Source organism: Eumetopias jubatus, unplaced genomic scaffold (assembly GCF_037043125.1).
Source record: "Eumetopias jubatus isolate StellerSeaLion01/CBP00866 unplaced genomic scaffold, mEumJub1_p1.0 scaffold_13, whole genome shotgun sequence".
In the NCBI taxonomy this organism is placed as follows: Eukaryota; Metazoa; Chordata; class Mammalia; order Carnivora; family Otariidae; genus Eumetopias; species Eumetopias jubatus.
This window is the reverse complement of record NW_028274819.1, coordinates 110884438-110904511: the sequence shown is the minus strand read 5'-3', so window position 1 is coordinate 110904511 and position 20074 is coordinate 110884438. Positions and strand designations below refer to the sequence as shown.

Genomic DNA, 20074 nt, shown 5'->3' with positions numbered 1-20074 from the left:
TCACTGCACACAGTAGTAGGCATCATTAGATCCCATAATTAATCTTTTTCTTGAGTCAAAATTGGCAAGTTTTAAGAAGGTAAGGCTAACTTATATCATGTCTCTTCTTTCAAGCCACATAGCTACTGTGGTTGGTTCTTCCTGATGTCTACACTCGGTTGTTGAACCTATGAATTGTGTCTCCTTTGATGGGATATTCTTTCAACTTTGCGTGATCCAGAAGATTCTAAATACCATTTCCCATTGGCCGTGTACTTGTATCTGATAGTCGTACCATTACTGCAGCCCCAACCAAAGGTAGTCACAGACACCAAAGGCAGTCTGTTAACTGCATCATCACGAAAGGCTTTTCTCATACAATGTTGGGAGTCAACACTGGAAAAAAAAAGAAAGCAAGACATATGACTGGAGACACGAAAGGCTGATTACTCGTACTCCCCCTAGCTCTGTTTACAGAGTAACCAATGAAAAAGTTGTCATGTTTCTTTTATCTACCCCCCTGCCCCGCTGGGGTTATTGATGACTCCAAGATGAGGCCTTCAAGGTATCGCTAAGATTTGCAACAGGCAGGTAAACTTGACAGAGAGTAGACATTGAGCTATAAATGGGCAACAAGGACCTAAAAGGTGTGTCACAAGAGCAGGAGGATGTGGGATAGCCTAGCCCAGGGTTTGGGATGCAGGATCTAGACTCTGAGAGTAAGCGATGCCAGGCTTCCCTGAGGTACTGAATGGGCAGTGAGTTGACAAAAAGAATATGGAAACCAGGTATTAGGCTCCATGATGCGGTAGCTGTACCGTCCCACTTTTAGAAGAATTTATGGAAACTCACTTGGAGAGAACTCTAGTTTGCTGGCGAGACATGAGTCTGTGGCACACGGTAGTAGGCAAAACTTTGGCTGACCTGGTGCCTTTTCCCAAATGATAGTGTCAATCAGAGATCAAGCCAGGCCCACTATGTCATTTTCATCTCCCCCTTCTCCTGATTTATCACTCTGTCCTCTAGCAAGCCACGGCTTGTGTCCTTGCTCATGGACCCAATCAAAAAGACTGATCTGCCAAAGGCAATAAATTACCAAAAGTCATTAGTGTGGTGGGAGACACCACCTGTTCCCTTCACGTTGTGGTTCAAGCCTCTCACTAGTTGTCTCTTCCCCTTTTCCATCTGTTTTCTTCCGGAGGACTCCTCTTCCTTGTACTGCAGTGCAGACAGAGCTGAGCAGCTGTGCTGATGCACACGCGTGCAGTCCTTCCCTTGGTCTCCCTTGGTGAGTCATTTGATTAGTCCTTGAAAATGCAGCACCAGTTTCCACTTCAGAGAACCCTCCCTGTTCATAAGAACCAGCCCTGCCCTCCTAGGGGAGCTGAGTAAATCCCCCAAGGCTGTCCTGATGAGGCCAACAGTCCGTGGAGTTCTTCCCATGCAAATGAGGTGACCTCAGTCAAATTTGGCCCATTGGAGAAGTTGGAGAAGAATCACGGAAGCGTAGTGTAGCAGTGAAGACCCAGATCCTTCTAGACTTTGTCATTCTTTTCCAGATGCCCAGGGGGATACTTGTCTCATCCTCCTATATCCTCCTTTGCCAGAGGAAACAGAGCCCTCAGCTCAAGAAGCAAAGCTGGTCAGGCATTTTTCTGCCAGCGAGAGAGCTCTTCTTCTCCCCTCCCTCTGTCCCCATTTCCCTACCTCTTTCCAGCACTCGGAAACTAGACAAGAATAATGGGGATTTTTGAAAACAGATACTGTCTTTCTCAAGGATAGCCTTAAGCAGCAACATTTTAGATGATAAAGCCTCATCATTCATAGCTCTGTCTATGAACTTTTTTGGAAAAGTAAAGAAGTTAAAGAAAAGCATATTGTTCCTTTCTTTTTTGCCAGATTGTTTATATACCCTCCTCTTACTCTAGGCCTCCTGTGGGATAGACAATTAAACAAATTCATACCAACGTCCTAATTACATTCAGCACGCTCCTCTCTTTCCTCAGGCTCAGTCTTAGGGAGGACGGGACTGTCCTTTGGAAAGGACAGAACAGCTCTGCACATTTGCATATCAGAAACTTCCTTGCATGCACAGCTTTTCAGTCATTTTCCCCAATTCCTGTGTAAGGTGAGAGAAGAAGATCACTCTCTGAATTCCAATGAGAGGGAAGAGGGGCATGAGGAATAAACAGACTTCCAGAGACTGACCCTGTAAGCTGATTAACCAAACTGAGATACAGGGGGGAAACGGAGTTGGAAAGTTGCAGAGATGGAAAATAATCATGTCTTTGGTTTTTATGCAGACAGAAAAGTGAGGTTTGATGAGAGGTGATTGATCGATGTGCTAAACCTTCAGATTAACGAGAGAATGAAGACTTGTATACCACCCGTGATTTTCAGTGGCCCCAGCTATCTTGCTGACACCTAAATGCATCTCTCACCAGTTGAGGGCGTAAGGATTCATGCTGTAGATGTGGGAGCGGATTTAAGTCTGAAAGGCTATTAATACTTTCTTGAGGAAAAGTTAGTTAACCTGTCCGATTGCCTAGTGTGTGCTGTGGTTCATTTGTGTTACAAATGTGATTCTTTATTCATCTCAGCTTAACATAAATTGAGATGTTGATGGATTTTTCTAAGGAAATAAATGAGTCATGATAACCCTTTTCCTCTATGAGGATGAATGTGGAGTACATAATCATTATTTGAACAGGATGTTCCTTTAGAAAGCAATTGAGATGACACGTCTGTCTCCAGGCTGTTTGAGGGTAACTTAGCAGCACGTCTGACAACAGGATTTTGTCCCTTTCTCTTTCTCAGAAATACTTTCGGAAGTCAGGAAATTAAATCCTCTGGGCGACAAGTACCTGTCCTTACTTTCTCTACTTAGATGTACTCAACGGACTCCTGTCTCTGTTGCCTGATAGAATGTGCTTTAACCTTTTATTGTGTGATTTGTGAAATTTAAAAAGTGACATCCTAAGAATAATACAGAGAGATTCAGGGTAGAAAAAGCATATACTAAAATTTCAGAAATAGATATAAAGTGCTTTTAAATTTTATTGTGTGTGTGCACGCGCATGTGTGCATGTGTTTTCATTCCCAGCTACAATGATTATAATAAATCACCTCTACTGAGAACTCTAAAAAAAAAAGGAAAGATAATATGGTGAAGTGATTTTTATTATCTTAAAACAATTTCATGATGGAACATTTGGAAACTATGGAAAACTTTCAAACAGAAGAGAAATACCATCCACATTGCCTCCATACGCTTATGTTGTATCTTCTGGATTCGTATTTGCAAAAAGCACATCATGATAAAATTGCATTGACTTATTTTGTTATATAAAGACTCTTGTACCACCTGTGCATTAGCGCAAAGTGCCTTTAGTCAGAGGTGCCAAAATTAGAAACTTTACCAAAACATTAGAAACATGCAGCTTCGTTCTACACATACCGTTCTCCTCAATGGTGGAGTGAGTAAAAGTATCTGGGGAGAGAACCGTCAGGAAGCAATGATTACATGTGCTGTAAACATAACTTCATAGAATTTTATTTTATTTTATTTTATTTATTTATTTATTTTAAAGATTTTATTTATTTGACAGAGAGAGACACAGCGAGAGAGGGAACACGAGCAGGGGGAGTGGGAGAGGGGGAAGCAGGCTTCCTGCCGGGCAGGGAGCCCGATGCGGGGCTCGATCCCAGGACCCTGGGATCATGACCTGAGCCGAAGGCAGACACTTAACGACTGAGCCACCCAGGCGCCCCAAAAGAATTTTTTTAAAAGAAAAAAAAAAAACAGAATGGAATCACATTTGTTATTATTTTTTTCAGCAGTTCTTTAAGTGGGTCAGGTTAGCTTTTAATTTCCCTGCAGTTTCCTTTCCTTGTAGGTTAAATTCGCCGTCTGTCTGCCACACATTTTGTGTAAGAATCACCTGAAAATTGTAAAGCTTTTTGAGTTGCTAAAGACAGAGGTATTAAAAAGCATTATGAGGTCTATAAGCCATGTTAATTTTATTTGAACTGAAATTAGTGACTTAGATTTTCTTCTCTCGTTTATCTACCTTGTAATCTGTTTAGACTGTTGTATTTTATTAGTTGATGAAAATCCTATGATGCTTCTAAATTTTTCTAGTTACAGAAAAAAAAATGGCAAATGAAACAAACAGAAGGAACTGCAGTAAGTTTAATAAATACTCGGCAGAACTAACAAGAAAGGAAAGAGCTGATGGCACTGTGATGAGGACTCAGTGGGATGTAGCTGTCTATCAGTTTGTCATTTCAACTGTATCTCCATAGCACAGAAGAAGAACGAATTGGTTTACATCACATAACTGTGATATAATGATAGCACTTGCATGTGTATGGCTTCTAGATTTGCAACGTGACCTTGGGCAAGAGCTACAAGATGTGCTGTAGATCAAAGGGGAAATCTTAACTCTACAGAAGAGGACAAGATTTCGAATTAATATGATAGAAAATATGCTACTAGTCAGAAATTGATAGGCATATCGTCAAACGAATTCTTAGGAGGGGGAAAAAAGATGTTAGAAGCTCAGCATTGGATAGATAAGGAAAAAATATCAAGTATTAACAGAAAATGTATTTGTTAGAAATAGTCATTTTTTAAGCAGATAGGATGGAGAAAATTAAAGTAACATTCAAACATCACCTCTTCTTTCCTATTCTTACTGTTGTTACGTTGGTGAGTGATGGCATCTTAGAACACTAAAAACAATTACTTAGATTTTCCCATCCTTTTCCTGTTGTATGTATGACTAAAATTCTACAAACACATCATGATATAATTTTTATGTAATCTGGAAAAATATGTAGTCAAAATTAATTAGTAAAGGGAAATGCTGTGATGTCCTCCAACTGCAATGGGTGCCCATGACTGAAGGTTAAGAAACATTTGGAGAAGACAGTGAGATAAGCTTTAGAATTGACATCTCTCCTCTCCTTTTGAGGACTATGGTGTCAGCACTGACTCTAGCATTGAGAAAATCAACAAAAATAAGAAAAGAAAAATAGTAGGTAGGACCAAGGCCTTGGCTCAGTAACTAGCAACAGTATCTCTCTCAGAAATTTACTCTGCATGGAAATGAAAAGCATGGTATCTCAAAAACAGCCTTCACTACCTGGATTGGTTAAAATTGCTTACTTTTTCAAACAAGATGTGTATACTCAACCTCTCATATTCTCCCCAGTCTTCCACTGGGGAGAATATGAGATATAATATATATGTACATATATATATATTTGCTTTTTGTAAAACCTGTTTTTTCCTACCAATCGCATAAATATGCACAGATAATATTATAATCCAAGGAGTCATCTGAGGGCAACCTTGATAGCACCATCATTTTCATAAGCTTTGAGTTCACACTCTGCCTCAGATTTGGTTTGACATTACATTCTATGAGCCTTTTATTTCATATGTAAACACAGTGAGTATCCTTTGCATGGTTGCTGCATTGAGTATATTAGATCATGCAACTGAACATAACTTTACATACTGCCTGGACTATAATACATACAAAAATCAATTCCATTTTCTTCCCCTTTTTTCAAATAGAGATTTCCAATATTCATATCACTTTTTCTCCAAATCGCAGTCTAACAGAGATTCATGTGGGGAGAGGAGTCATGGGCAATAAGAACCCCGTTCTCTGTTGATTCCCAGTGACCACATTTTAGGTTATCGGAATTCTAATCTTCAGATAAGGGAAATGTTAGTATACATCCAGATTTTCCAGGCACACCTATTCTCCTCTCTTTACGTCATTTTCTGCCGGTCCTGCATTCTTCTTTGGGGTCTAGAATATATATCACAGTCCTATCTAGTGCTCCCTGGATTATAATCTTGAGAGAAAGTTTGAGGCTAGCACGTAATTAGCCCTCATGTATGTTTGCTAAATGAACCAACATGTCACATTGGTTATTTGATGACTTGTTTAATAAAAGGGAGAAGAAATTCTTCCCCAATAGCTTTTCCAGCTCACTCTAAACAGATTCCTTCTTTGTTCCACCAGCTAAATGTTAAGATTACAACTCTGCCTTTTCTCAGTAAGAAACATGCCTGGATCTGTATAGTAGCAACTACTCCTTTAGAGATATTAATTTTAATAAACATACAATACTCATAAAAATATTAAAAACACAAGTCATATTTCCCACTTTGAAAGGCCTAAGTAACACTCTAATTTTTGTCTTGGTCTTTACTCAATGGGTCTCTCTCAGAAGCAGTGTCCCAGAGTACAAAACAGACGAAGTTAAGTTAGCATTTCTTGGCCAGAAAAAGACAGTCTGAACTGTCAGCTGTTTCTAGCAGTGCATAAAGCTTTTCCCATCATCGTCTATTTCATAGGAATTAAAACACAGGGACAAGCAAGCAGCAACTCTATGGATGACCAAAAATTATTATTGAAAACAAATGTTTCATGTTATTGACCAAAAAGGCGGCCAGATGACCAGCAGTTTCTTTGCTTGGACTCATCATGCACCTGAAATCATCGGCCACGAGGTTTCATTATAACCCTGGAGCTCAGACGCAGCAGTGTGGCGAGGAAGTAAAATTTATTTATTTATTTATTTATTTATTTATTTATTTATTTATTTTTAAAGATATTATTTATTTATTTGAAAGAGAGGGAACATGAGCAGGGGGAGCGGGAGAGGGAGAAGCAGGCTTCCTGCCGAGCAGGGAGCCTGATGCGGGGCTCGATCCCAGGACCCTGGGATTATGACCTGAGCCGAAGGCAGACGCTTAACACTGAGCCACCCCGGTGCCCGGAGGAAGTAAAATTTAAAGAACTCTACAGTAATTTAAATGCAATTAGAGGAGAGTGTTTTACTGTTCTCTTTAAAAAAATCACAGAAACCTGTTTAATATATTTAATGATAAATTTGACTTAAAATATATTTCAATTTTGCTAAAATTAATATTTGACATAGATATGGTTGAGAGTAATATATATCTCACAGGGCTGAAATGTCTTTCCCCTCCATTCTTCTTTTTAATATAAAAGGTGTTCCAAGGATGAATTCCGTAAGTCAGGGGGCCATACCTATAATTAACATCATAGTGAATTTATTTTTATAATGAAACAGAAGAAAGGCTGTTTTCTTTCTGACCTCTCGATTCTTGAAACATCTATTGGGGGGTGGGGTGAGAGGTGGGGAAGGAGATAGAGAGGGGGGTGTACAGGGAAAGACTGAAAAAATATTTTCTGAGGTGGAGATCTTACTACTTCTTGACCTTTTTATAAACATGTATCCTGTATCCTGAGCTATCATTTCATCATTTTGTTTGTTTTAATTACCTCTGCAGTGCCAGGCACTGACCCATCTTTGTCTTATTTTTTATTCTTCTTCCATAGGAAAGTACTCAAATATATAATGGCTTGCTTGACCAGATGTCCTGATTTGCTCAGTCGTTCAGTCCTGTTGCCTGTGTAATTTATTAAAAACTTTTTCCTTCAGGGGCATCTGGGTGGCTCAGCTCGTTGAGCATCCGACTCTTGGTTTCAGCTCAGGTCATGATCTCAGGGTCCTGAGATCAAGCCCCATGTTGGGCTCTACAGTCAGCAGAGAGTCTGTTGGAGATTTTTCTCTCTCCCTCTTCCTCTGCCCGTGCTTGCATTCTCTCTCTCTCTCCAAAATAAATAAATAAACTTAAAAAAAAAAAAAAAACTTGCAAAAGTGTCCCTATTTGGACAGTAAATGACAGAGGCTACAATGCTTCTGTTCTAGAAGCATATTCCTGGCTTCCTCAGCCATGCTAATGAAATATAAAGATGAAAATAAAGGTCAGATACCAATGTGTGGCCCAATTTTGTTCTTAGATAGTGTTATGTCTGGCCAATAAGGAAAGGTGCTCTGTCAAGACCATGACACAGCTTGGTAAGGAGAACTGAGGCTTCAGTGTGGCTGCCCCACACCCCCTTGGCTGGGCACCCTCGGGCGCCAACAACACGTACGCACGGTCTTATTGCAAACCAGGTGTCAATCAGAAACTGATTAATTAGAATAAATGATCATCGTTTTAATTTTCAGGGTTTCTGTTATCCTGTCATATTATCACAGGGTTGTTGAGCAATCGCCAGATTGTACATAAGGAATCATAAGTAGATAAGAGAAGATGATGAAGTTATTTCCCGTATAAAAAAAACACAGTAGGAACAATGATGTAAGGTGGTGTCTCCTTAAGGAGTCCTCACTGAGAACTAGCAGAGGAAACTGTCAAAGAAATGGCAAAGCCTGTTGTAAGTGAAGTCATTTAGTGGTCATTTGCTACGAGATAAATAGTTAACTAGAAGGAAATGATCAAAACCTCTGAATAATTTTGTTGAGCAAGTATTTTAAATACTCTTAGAATATGTTGGTTTAAGGGGCACCTGGGTGGCTCAGTCAGTTAAGCATCTGACTCTTGATTTAGGCTCAGTTCATGATCTCAGTGTTGTGAGATTGAGCCCCGTGTCAGGCTCTGTGCTCAGTGGGGAGTCTGCTTGAGATTCTCTCTCTCCTTCTGCCCCTCCCCCTGCTTGTGCTTTCTCTCTCTCTCTCTCTCTCTCTAATAAATCAATCAATCTTTTTTTTTAAAGAATATATTGGCTTAAATATTTAAAAACCTGTGTATAGGCAATATGATGAAAATGTATCAATCTCTACGGGTTCCAAAAAAATGAAGCAACTTTTAATAAATTTATCGATTTATTATACTGATTTAAAACACCTATTTTAAACTAGTCCCCACTTACATGGTTAGTTGGGAAAAAACAGATATTGAAAAAGACAGAGTCTTTCTAACCCATAATTCTGAAACATCTAGTTAATACAATGAGTCATGTAGCAGCAATAGGGAGTACAGCTCCTGGAAAGAGGTTACATTCTGCTATTTTAGAAAACTCAAGAGGATCAAAGAGAAACACTTAGAACTTTAGTAGAATAAGTTAACAAAAACAATATTGAAAAAAATAACATGTTATAGACCACTGATAACCAGTTAAATATAGAGGAGAGATGATCATGCTCGCAAAAGCAGCAGTCCATATGTAGTATCTAGAAAGAATATCTATAGGAATAGCATCCATAACAGAATATTCTAAAACACTGCTAAAAAACAATAAAGACCATAATGAAAGTGGTGGGAACTTGCCACATTATTTATGGGAATTGATCAATACTGTCTATCTACAAGAGCATTGTCTGTAATACAAAAAAAAAAAAAAAAAAGAAACCTATATGTTGAATAGTAGTTGCATGGATAAGTAAATTATAGTTTCTTTGGATAACTGTTAAAATGAATGAATTCTAGCTTAAGGACAATAGAGATAAAATCTCCAACTTGACATTCAGGAAACAAAGTTTTAAAAGAACATATGTAATATAATATTTTATCAAGTTTCAAGTACAGGTACTGATACTTTGTACTATATATAAAAACATGCAAAGACATAATAAATACCAAATTAAGGCTAGTGGTTATGTCTGCAGAAGAACAAAGGTAATATGACCATGGAGAGGTACATTGAGTTCCGGTGTATTTTTTTTTCAACCGCTTTATTGGGATATAATTCACATACCATGCCACTTACTGATTTAAAGTGTATGGTTCACCTATTTTCAGTATATTCACAAAGTTGAGCAACCATCACCATATCAATTGTAGAATATTTTCACCATACCAGAAAAAGAAACACTGAACCTCTTAGTATTACTTTAAATGTCCCCTGCAACACTCCTGAACCTAAGCAATCAGTAATTTACTTTCTGTCTCAGAAGATTTTTCTCTTTCTGGATATTCCATATATGGTGTTTGTGACACGCTTCTTTGATGTGGTGTAATGTTTTCAAGTTTCACACATGCCTTATTAGGATGTATTAGTACTGCATTCCTGTTTTGTTTTTTGTTTGTTTGTTTTTGTGTGTTTTAGCTAAATAAAATTCTATACCCCATTTTACTTATTCATCACTTGATAGGCATTTGGATTGTTTTCACTTTTTAGCTATATTAAATAATACTGCTGTGAACATGCATATACAAGCTTTTGTATGGCTGTATGTTTTCCTTTGTCTTTGGTTCCCATGGATTTTTAAGCTGGTATGCACACATAAGTATTCATTTATATATAAAGGATAGGCTTGTCTAGAATGTTTCAAGAAAAGTAAATGCAGTAAAGATGTACTGCTAAATTAATGTATAGAATTGCTACAATTACAGTGATATCCCACTTGAATTTTAGAGTAATCAAATAAGGTGAATCTGGAGTTCACCCAGAAGAAAAAAAAATGAAAATTGAAAAAAGAAAGTGATGGAGAATTAAATTAAACTATCAAAAAGTATTAGATAACTGCAGTAATCAAGATTATTGTACTCCTATAAAAATTAAAAGACTATAAGGACACGTGAGTGGCTCAGTTGGTCGAGCACCCGATTCTTGATTTTGGCTTAGGGCATGATCTAAAAATATAGTTTATTTTTTTAAAAAAGGTTTAAAAATACAATAATTGCATATTTTCCAGAGTATCATATCTAATGGCTATATATTTTCTTTCAAGTGATGAATTGATTTTGTCTTCATACCAATTCTTTAAAATATGTTTTAAAAGCATGTCCCAATTATTGGTTAAGATATGAGGTATTTTAATTTCAAGCAGTAGCTATCCTGAAAATTTTAATTGTCTCCAAATTTCAGGAATATTTTTGACTCCAAACTTCTAAGGTAAATTTTGCGAAATTATATGTAGTTATACAGCTGGAAAACTCCTTTATATGTAAGAAAATGTAAAATTTCAAATATAGGCTTTTTGCCTAAATGGAAGCCACTGTGAGCAAAATGGCTTTGAAAACCATAAAGAAAATCTTCTATGCTTTTTGTATAGAAAATAAAAACGAGGGCTCATAAGAACTGAAATTATTTCATCACAAAAATGGCAAGGTAGAAAACCAATTTGTTTAGGAAGCACTGTGTATTATCAAAAATACTGCTAACCCTCACTTCCTGAAAACAGGATAACATAATTGACTGTTCCATGGGTAACTTCAGCACATTTATTTATCTTTTCATGTCCTTCAAAAGATTCTGCCATTTTCTTTTTAAGTCTGGGTTCAAAAATCCTTTTAAGTGCCTTTTTTTGTACCCAGTGTCTGTTCTAAATTTAAGGAAAGTAGTTTAAAAACTTTCTTTTTCATCCTTCTCCATTCAAGTCTGTTAACTAAATGAGCAAATAGTAGCATTTCTTATGTTTGTACAATTTCTGTGTAGATAATTCCAGAACCAGATAAAGAAAGTTTTGGCTAGCCAGATTTTGTTCCCCTTCATATTTTTATATGCTAGCCACCATTTTCTCCTTACAGAAGAGATGCCCAAGTTGTGTTCTTTGATTTAAAATTTGGGAATGGTGAAGTTAATCAAATATGTTTTCTTCACTAAGCACATTGGGAGCTTTCGTGTGTTAATATATTTTGTGATTCTTACAGCTGAACTGCTATATGCAATGCTTCCTCACCACTTTTATTTTACAGAACAAGTTTTAAATTTTTTTTAAACTTTTCATTTTGAAATAATTATAGATTCACATGAAGTTGCAAAGACAGCATGGAGAGTTCCCCTGTTCTCTTTACCTAGTTTCTCTCACTGGTTTCATCTTATGTAATTACAGTATAATATGAAAGCCGGGAAATTGACATTAGTACAGTGAATATTCATAGTTCCGTGTCAGTTCATTACATACGTGGCTTCCCACCCTCCCAGAATCCAAGGTATAGAATGAGTCTGTTGTTACCCCAAAGAGCTCCCCCAAGATACCCTTTTCAAGTTATACCTTTACCACCTTACCCCCACGGCTCCTGAACCCTGACAAACCCTAACCTGTTCATCTTTATAAATTTGTCATTTCAAGAATGTTATATAAGTGGAAACACACAGTATTTGATATTTTTGAGACTGTCCCTTTTTACTCCTCATAATGCTTTTGAGATTCATTCAAGGTGGTGCATGTTATCAGTGGTCTGTTCCTTTTTATCATTATTGGAGGTTACTATAGTATTATTCCCTGGCATGGAAATACAACTGTGTTCAACACTTTACCTTTTGAGGAATATTTATGTGTTTTCATTTTTTGGCTATTACAAATAAAACTCCTATGAACATCCAGGTACAGGTTTTTGTGTAGACATAAATTTTCATTTTTCTGGGATAAATTCCCAAGGGTGCAGCTACTGGGTTCTGTGATAAGTGTATGCTTACTTTTTAAAGAAAATGTCAAATATTTTCCAGGATGTTTTTTTCCATTTATATTCCATTTATATACCAGCTATGTATGACAGATTCAGTTTTTCCACATCCTTGGTAGTTTTTGTGTTGTCCGTATTTTGAATTTTAGCAAGACTTATAGGTATGGAATGATATCTCAGGGTGACCTTTAACTGCATTTCCCTAATGGCCAGTGATGTTGAATATCTGTTTTATGTGCTTATTTTCCATCTGAATATGCTCTTTATAGAAATGTCTCTTTATTACTTTTTGCCATTTTTCTAACTGGATTGTTTAATTTTTTTTTGCTATAGAATTTTTAGAACTCTTCATTTATTCTAGATATGAGTCCTTTGACAGATGCATGGTTCACAAATATTTCCTCAGAGTTTGTAACTTGTGTTTTTATCCTCTTGAACCATCTTTTTCAGAGTAAATTTTTGTTTTAATTTTGATGTAGTTCAGTTTACCATTTTTCCCCCCTATGGATCATGTTTCTGGGTTTTTGTCCAAGAAATCTTCACCCTGCTCTACATCTCAAAGATTTTTCCTATGTTGTTATCTGAATATTATACTGTTCTATATATTACAGTTAAGCCTACAATTAATTTTGAGTGAAATTTTGTATAAGTTGTGAATTTTGGTAAAGGTTTATTATTTGTCTGTTTGTATATTTATTTATATGTTATTATTACTATTATTATTTGCCTATGGATATCCAGTGCTCCAGCACCATTTAGTTCAAAGCTTATCCTTTCTGCATCAAATTGCTTTTCCACCTCTGTGAAGAAAACAGTCAGCTGGTCGTACTCATATGAGGGCTCTGTGAGCTCTCTCCTCGATGTCCTCCATCTGTGTGTCGATCCCTTTGCTGGTACTTCACAGACAGGTTACTATAGGTCCATACCGAGACTTGAAATGTCTCCCGAGTTATTCCTTCCACTTTTGTCTCTTTCTTCAAAATCATTTAAGCTATTCTAGTTTTTTATCTTTTCTCTCTCTCTCTCTCTCTCAAATTAAATAAAATCTTAAACAAAAAAAAAGACACATGGAGATTTTGAGTATTATGTTATGAGACTCTGGATCTTATTTAAATCTTGTGTTTTTGCAGGCTTCCTCTGAAGCCTCAGTGGGGGAGGTGTCTTGTCCGGTTTTTGCCGGGTGGGAGTTCAAGTCCAGGTTCCCGGATCAGTCTCTGCTGACACGGGGTAAGGGGTGCTTCTCCTTACTGCAGGTGGGAGTGTAGGTCTCTGGCTGATGCCAACTGGCCAGGAGAGAGAGGGACACCTTGGTCCTGCACCCAACATGGCTTTCACTTCCATGGCCATAACGTGGCAGTCTTGATGGTTTATTGGTGGTGAGAGGCCCAATTTTACACTAGGTTTGCTAAGACACCAGCAAGTGGAAAGTGATGAATCAGGCAGAGGTTCAAGTCCAGACTTCCCACATGCGCGCCACGAACTCCATTGTGGCATGAAGCTCAGCAGGTATAAAAGGTCTGGCTCTTCCTCCTGCCTTCCTTAGCGTTCTGGGGATGGAGATGCCTGTCACAACCCTGCCAGGGTGAAAATCTAGGCTTTCCACTTGACCTTTGCTGGAGGACTGTGGGGGCTGGAGGGGTGGGGTTCTGCAGTGCATGTCTGAAGTAGAGAGTTGTCCAAATGTATTCTTTTTGTCAGGTCGCCCCTTTTCTTGATTCTTTGGCTAGAGAGAGCAAGCTTTTCTTGGGACTTTTTTGGTCTGTGTCTACGGATGTTTTTTGGTTGCTAGCTTCTCCCATTCTCAGTCTGGAATACATACGGCCTAAACATTGTGTGTGTGTGTGTGTGTGTGTGTGTGTGTGTGTGTGTGTGTATACATATATATATATAATATATTTATACAATTGGGGAGGCTATGCACACGTTGGGGCAGGGGTATAAGGGAAAGCTTTGTATCATCTACTTGGTTTTCCTGTGAACCTAAAACTGCTGAAAAAATAAAGTGTTAGTACTGAGGGGGCAGAGGTTATACTTATTATATAAGCTGACATTCCATCAAAAGGTAACTATAAAACCTTGATTTTCCTTCCTATAAGTCCCTAGAGTGGTCCTGGATTTGAGAGAATTTCAACATTCAGTTGGTTTAATTTGTTTTTGAATGGGATTCCATTTTAAGAAAAATAAGTCTCCCAATTGCTGTAGTAATGAATTATCATCTCACGTTTATAGTTATTGGAAGAATTACCATGTCAGCCAAACAGAGCCATCTGGAATAGTCTTTACTATTATATTAAGTAGCTTTTGAGGAAATTTTATAGAAATCGAGTGTATAACTTTTTCCCCCCTTGCTGTCTTCTGAGGAATATTTTCCTGGCAGAGAGGCACATCTATATTGTCTTTTAAATGACTGAATTGTAGTTAGCATTTGAGCAAAAAATATTTTGCTAAACTAAATCTTAGAACTGGAAACCTAAATAGAGATATAAGTTTTAATTTTTATCTTTCTTAAGACTTGGCGACTTCTATTTTTTTTTACAGGTGTCTCATGAAGCTCTTATTAATTGTTCTCAATGACTTGAATAAATTGGACTGAATGTAGCAATTGGAAATCACTATGGAAATGGTATAACTAGTATCCATGTCATGCTACAATTAGAAGAGTTACAATTCTGCAGGGATTTGATCTTAGATTTTCCTTGCAAAGGTGCAAAAGAAAAAAAAAAAAGCATGCTAGTAGTCCTAATTCTCTTTGAATCTCCTGTAAATTGACTATAAAGTTAGGTGTGCGTGGCATAGTGTGCACCTCCCTGGTGATTCCTGTGCATTGGAAGACTGGCAAACCACTGAGTGAAGCTAGACTAAAGAACAAAGGAAGAGTCTCTGTGCTGAGGTCTGGACACCACAGCCATTCTGCCTTTAGGAGAATGCTCTGGGCTGATGGTAGGGCTGAGATGAATGGGGAATTTGCTTCATTCTATCTTATTATTAAATAATATATAACCCAATAAACTGTAGCAATTACTTTCAGATTCAAGGATTAAAGGAGATAATGAATCAACTTCTTAGGGACTGGTTAAGTTTTGAAATCAGCCTGATGATTCCATAGATATATTTTGGATTCAATACACAGCCCAAACGTTAAAATAGGAGAAAGGGTGAATTCCTTTCAATGCCTTAAATGTTGTCTTAGCCCTTTCTTAGTCCTTCTAAACTGGAGATATGTATTTTAATGGAAGTGATTTATTTATTGATCTCTCTAGTCAAGCATAAAATACATTAATTAATTAACTGACTGGTTGATTGATTAAATAATGTTTATGTATTTCCATATACATCTGAAACATTAATTTACCCCAGGGAATTACGTCTGAATGTGAGTAAAATTTTCTAGTATAATCTGATTATCTGGTCAGTATTTTCTCTATCAATCTATTCATCTATATAAAACATGCTTTTAAGTTCTTGGCCACAAAACCTTCTACCTGGATGCATAGGTTTACGAGAACTTATGAGAACCTACTTTTAAACTTTGCCTCGGACATGGTTCTCTCATTTCAACCATGTGTGGACCCAAGTACATCTCAGGATCTTTCTGCTCAGATCAAGCCAAAAAACCTGCAAGGCAATTATGTAAATATATACCACATGGGATGGCATGACATGTTTAAAGGGAGGACTATGACACTTTGTGACTTTCAAAATTATTCTAATGGTCTCGGTAATGAATCTCCTAGTCCATTTTATAAACGTTACATAGTTAAACCTGCTTACTGACATTCACATAACTAATTTTCGGCCAGTGGGCACATGCCTTCCTTTTATTCTTTGGGAAACCGCAGCTCACCTGTGCACCTCTAGAATAATGCCCTGCAAGGGACCTAATAAAATAGATGATAATGCATTCACTAGCAAATTCCATAAAGTGTGACAGACACGAGTACATGAACAAAATGAAACCATTGCTGAAAAGCAGTTTCTGTAGTCCCAGAGTTGTATTGCTTCTGTACTTACGTAAAAGTAAAACTAAACTGTAGCTCTTTAAAGTATTAATTAATATTTCAAGTTTAGGGCAATGAAACACCCCAGAAGCAGCTGATTACTTTTTTTTTTTAAGTCCTTTGTCTTTGTTCAGTGAGTCCTACAAACAGTAAATTACTCACAGTACACATTTATCATATGCTGTCTGCCCGGAGTAACCTTGTTAGAAGAAAATGGGCAGAAAAGGTAGGTCAAGAACACATTCAGAGAGATATTAGCAAAATGATACTCATTTCCTTATAGGTTTTAAAACAATTAGTTATTAAAGTCACTTTCACTTCACCCGGATCTCTAGTTTTGTTCTCTTCTAAAATGTCTTGAAAGTGTGCTTGTTTTAAAAGTCAAATAAGCAATATTTATAATAAAAATATAAGATAATAGCTGAGCCAAAGTGTTCTTCTAAAGAAGTTACTGGCAGAATCCTTCTGATTGAACAGAAGTTCTGTGTTTATCCTTGTCTGACAACTGTACTTTCATTTCTTAGTCTATTATTATTAGTTGCCTGTAGGTATACAGATAGCTTTTTTTGTGAAGGACTAAAGATTTATGTTCTCAAAATATTATGCTTGTATGATTTATTGTATGTAGATTTTAAAAATAATATTTATGTATATACTGTATTAGGCATTTTACTTAAGGGCTCCATAGATGTTATCTTTTTTAATTACTGAAATAATCATGGGAGATTTTGAGCTCCCAGATCTTAATGTTAGAGATGAAAAGATTAAGCTGTGGGCAAAGTAAGAAAGGTTTATTAAAGTCACACAACTGCCAATGGACAGAATTCAAACTCAGGACTGAATGAGTCCAGAGCCTGTCATCTTAACTACTCACAAAGATTTTTTTTTTTGACATTTTTGTATTTTCCTTCAGATGAGTTATTGAAGTAAGAGCTATGATCTTACTTAACTATTGCTTAACAGATATTCTATTAAGATAATTCATGGCCTTTTACAAAGATAGGACTAAAATAAGATTCATGGAAATTCCTCTGAATTCCTTGGCCTTGAGCCAACCTGAGTCTCAGAAAGAATGTGAATGATTCAGCCTGTGCATTTTAACTGAGATCCAGAAATAGCTTGGAAACTTAAAAAGAGCTAAAGAAGTTCATTCTCCAGCAGACAATGGAAAATATTGAGATTCCAGTTAGCCATATGGAAATAGAAAATGATGCAATATTTTTAGCTTATTTTAAGAAATAAACATGTTTCCAAAAATACAAATTATGTTTCTCTTTATTCGCTTATCATGATTCGGTAATCTGCCTAAAGCTCTTCACAGAGTCAAAACACTCGGACTTATTTTTCATGTAAAAAAGAAGGCCTTTCCAGCAGAAAAGATGTCTCCCTAGTGCAGGGGAATGATTTGAAGGCAACCGGACAAGGTCATTAGGGAAGTACGCATTATAGAAACATACTTCTGCAGCTTCTAAGCAAGAGAAACAGAGGCTGATGAGCAAGAAACTCTTGTCAGGATCCTGGCATTATAGGAACTCATTCATTACGCTTCCTGGAGATCACTTGATTTAATCGTACCAATGTTACCAGTTGTGGTTTTCTGACTCTTTTGAGCAGAAAAGGAAGGGGAACCAAATTGTGTTGTTGTGATGCTGGTTGACTTTGAAATTACTTTTGAAATAAAACTGGCTTTTGATGACGACCCATCTGACGCTCATGTACAGGATTATGAAGAAATAGCTAGTAAGTTTCCAAAGAACTATGATTTAAAATCAGAACACTTACAGTTATGGCTGTAGAGATTAGGGAAGTTAATTGCCTTACAAACTTAATTAAATGTGCAGAAGGGAAGAGCCTGGTGTTGAAAGAAGAATTTAAGAGACAGCACAAAAGCATTTACTGGAAAATTCCTGTGTTCTTTTGTTTGACATGTCAGCAAGGTGGGAGATTGCCATGACTTTAAACCAGAACAAGGGTCCAAGGAACAGAGAAAAGGCAACAATGAAAAAATGTGTACACCCACCCTTGTTCTGAAAATTTGCTCCTCTCTAGAAAAATGTCAACATTTACGTGCATATCATTTGAGCTAAAATATAAAAACAAAAACATGAAGAGTTACGCTCAAGCTACCTGTCATGCTAGCGCATATTTGGAATGTGAGTGAGTACTGTTGAGAAGCATTTTATCTTGTTACAGCTTCCATAAATGCTGACAATCATCTTTACCTCACAGCCATGGCAAAAGAAAGCATATGTATTAATCATATCATTCTTTCTTTTCCCATATTGCAGTCATGAGAACGCAACAATATTATATTCTGATCCTAAGTTCTGTTTACTGATCCCCAACAGCATTATTGCTGTTACCCCATCTTTATTAAAAGCACACTGAACAAAGAACTGTTCTAAAGAGAGTATAGGCACAGTTGGACATTGAAGTGATTTTCAAACATCCAGAACCATTCAAGTATAAAGGATTTTCCATTTAGTACAACTTGACATTTACAAATCTGTCTAGAATTTTACATTTGCCTAGTTTTTTGGATTTTTTTTTTTTACTTTTTATTTTGTTTTTTCCAGCATGTGCCATATCCTCTCTGTGTGTAAATGGGGAACCGGGAGTTTGCAGACCTGAGTGTTAGCGCATTCTTGTCTGGCTTACAACACGGTGGCTTCTCTGTGTCTGTAACAGATTTAGCATACTAAAGAGTAGTTAGTATATAGTAGGTACTCAGTAAATTTTTGTAGGAATGGGAAAAAAATCTCTATATAAACTTGACACTAAAGATCGAAATGCATTAATTTATGACCTTGCCCGTCCCTCGTGGAATTCTTCAGATCACGTGGAAGAGGTTTGCAGGATGATTCTGCCTTTTGCTTTCCTTTGCACATCTTTTCTCCTCATTCTATAGTTTGGAGATATGCAGCAGCCAATCACATTTTTTTAATTAAGATTTTCCTGAGCAATCAGGAAATTCTCCAAGTCCTCTCCATATAAGGACACTCAGAAGGAACTTGGTTGCCAGATCCAAAGAAGGAGATCATATTTCCCTGTAGCTATAACCTTGGTGACTCGGACAATTTAGTAATGGACTGAATGGCTGCCATACTCAAAAAACACATGTCCACATCCTAATCCCTGGAAACTGTAAATGTGACCTTATTTGTAAAACAAAAAAGGGGGGGTCTTTATAAATAAGTTAATGATTTTGAGATGAAATTATCCTGGTTTCCTCTGGTAGGTCTTTAAATCCAATGGCAAATATCCTTCTAAGAGAAGAGGAGAAGATACAGAATAGAGGAGGAGAAGGTCATGAGAAGCTGGAAGCAGAGACTGGAAATTTTCAGTCACAAGCTAAGGGACACTGGGAGCCCCCAGAAGCTGGAGGAGGCAAGAAAGGAGTCTACCCTAGAGCCTTCAGAGGGAGCATGACTCCACCAACACCTGGATTTTCTACTTCTGATTTTCAGAACCGTGATAGAATAAATTTATTTTGTCTTCAGTCATCAAGTTTGTGATTATTTGTTACAGCAGTCCTGGGAAAAACCGATACATTACACCACCTCTGTAGTGATGAGTTATAAAGCAAAAGGCAAAAAAGCAAGATTATATGGAAACTGCTGTATGCTGATGTTAATACCTTTTTTATTCCTGTCCACATTCCCATCAAAAGGATTCCCTATTTCTGGAGGTCCCATTCCTAATACACACACACACACACACACACACACACACACACACACACACCTGTGAACACACACCAGAAGTAAATAAAATCCCAAGACAATGGAAGAGAGATTGAGAAGCCATCTGTAATCTAAATGTGGACATCATTGCATCATCTTTGAACCAT

The 20074-nt window shown here is 37.1% G+C and overlaps 1 long non-coding RNA gene across 1 annotated transcript in view; it reads left to right on the top strand.

Moving 5' to 3' along the window:
- The window catches only part of LOC148162702 (uncharacterized), an 86736-nt gene extending 67009 nt beyond the window's left edge, over positions 1–19727 (top strand). The window contains exon 3 of the long non-coding RNA XR_015766648.1: positions 19463–19727. This is a non-coding gene — a long non-coding RNA (uncharacterized LOC148162702). The remainder of the gene's footprint in view (positions 1–19462) is intronic.
- Positions 19728–20074: the final 347 nt, after the last annotated feature.